This window comes from Pavona decussata, unplaced genomic scaffold, assembly GCF_977016875.1.
Source record: "Pavona decussata unplaced genomic scaffold, jaPavDecu1.1 SCAFFOLD_124, whole genome shotgun sequence".
NCBI lineage: Eukaryota > Metazoa > Cnidaria > Anthozoa > Scleractinia > Agariciidae > Pavona > Pavona decussata.
This window is the reverse complement of record NW_028145538.1, coordinates 2,777,501-2,779,601: the sequence shown is the minus strand read 5'-3', so window position 1 is coordinate 2,779,601 and position 2,101 is coordinate 2,777,501.

Sequence of the window (2,101 nt, the reverse complement as noted above, 5' to 3'; positions counted from 1 at the left end):
GTTGTACTTCCCGAAAAAAAAGGTGTCATATTACACCCCTTGGCTACCTCCCCATAACGGCCACCTCTCCACAACGGCCACTTTCTTCTGTCCCCAAGGTGGCCGTTGTGGAGAGGTTCAACTGTACTTACTTTTTTTTTGTTTTGTTTTTTTGTTTTGTGTATGTGTGTGTGTATTACACTTGCCTGTTTGTGTTTTGGAACGTTGTCATAGCGTTTACCTTTACGAGGACTTGGAGCCAGAAGAACTACTAAATCTGAACATCGTTGGAAATGCTATGAAATGTTACGAAGGGCAACCGACTGACAAATAGGGCACAACAGCTAATAGTAAGTGGCATTTATTGAGAGTGTCAAAGGGTTTTTTTTTGCGACGCGTGATGGCCCATAAAAAAAGCAGCGTGACGGGTGATGGAACTAGTCTGAAATGTCAGCCGTCTCAGGGTTAGGGGGAGGAGACGGCTGACATTTCAGACTAGTGATTGAACCCGTGAGTGAATACATTAGTACATATTTTTTGTATACACTGTATGGGTGTCAATGAAATTCGCACTTTCCCACGGTCTCCTAGCACGTGATTAATATATGCCTCAGACCAAATTTAATAAGGAAGAAAATTTGACAAGGAAGGATTTATGAGATTCAAATACGTGTTTTTCAAAAGCATAAGTTTAGAGAGTACGATCTAATGGGACAGTTTGCTTCTTACCAAGTTACACGCTTTTCACTCCGCAAATGCTTCCATTTTTAGCGTCTTCGTGTGAAAAGGTGTATTGAAGTGTAATTGCAGGTGATAACTTGTGATTTGAAATGGCATGGAAACCAGGTTGTGAATTTCGTGGGGGAGTTCAAAATAGATGTATTCGTTTCAAGGAATGAATACTTATGATTTGTACTTTGGTGTTTCTTAAGAGAAAACTGCTAAAATAAAATTATATCAAAATACTTATACTATACCTGCCCAAACGTGCAGTGCTTTTAAATGGACAGTCACGTCCCCTCGGCAGTCACTCAGTAGGACACACTGCACATTTTTATCGTTTTGGGTACTGGAATTGCAGGTACCTCCAACATACGACGAGTACCCGCAGGTGGCCATGACAAGGAATTTTCCATGGACCAATTAAAACTGCAGCTACTAAGCCATTCGCTTTACGCGTGTCACGAAAAGAATATATTTATTAAAACTGGAAACAATACGTTTTGATTGCCACATTATATTTCTATGGTTCTCTTTTGCGACCCGAACAACTTAAAATATTAAACAACGCAGACGTCTTTAGGGGTTCGTCACGCATTTCCTCCCCCACGAAATAAAATGAAAAGTAGCCACACCTATGAAATTTAATTTGATGTAGTCATTATCGGCTTCGCGTTTCCGCAGGGCAATTTGATCACAGTGAGAGAGGGTAAGAAAACATGAAACGAATTGTCGACTAAAGTTCCAGAAGTCCATTTTTGCCTCTAAATCAACCACAAAATATTTGAACTCGCTGGAAAAGGTGCCCATCTAAATAAGAGACCGTGATTTTACAGGGGGTACTTCCTACTACGACAGAAACCAGAAAAAAAATTATAACCTACACAAATTTCTCAACGTTCCCCAAAGTCACTAGTCATGTTCCAGTATTCCAAGATAGGTGTTTAATTTATAGCCCCGAATAGGCGAAGAATGGCTAACACTTTCGCAGCATCTTACAAGCTAAAGTCCATGACATTTTTATTTCCTCCCCACCTCCACCCCACCCGGATGTGCGCGCGTTTCTTTAACGTAATCTCATTGTTTAATCATGGCGAAAGGCCAACAGAACAAAAAAATTATTGACGAGAATCATTGACCAACATCATGTATGAAACCTAAACAGAAGAGCAACGATCAACTGATGCTGTAAATTAGTGTTTTACTTGCAACCCCCCCCCCCCCCTCCCACGCCCCAACCTAAAAATTACAGCACAAGGGCTTATCATATTCCACATTATTCTAGGACATCAGTTTCCTATTAAGTACCCGAAATGCATAAAATAGCTTTGACAGTAATCTTGAATGGCCTTTTTTTTTTTTTTTTTTTTAATTTGGGAGCATTTCCATTTTTGTTTCCTCC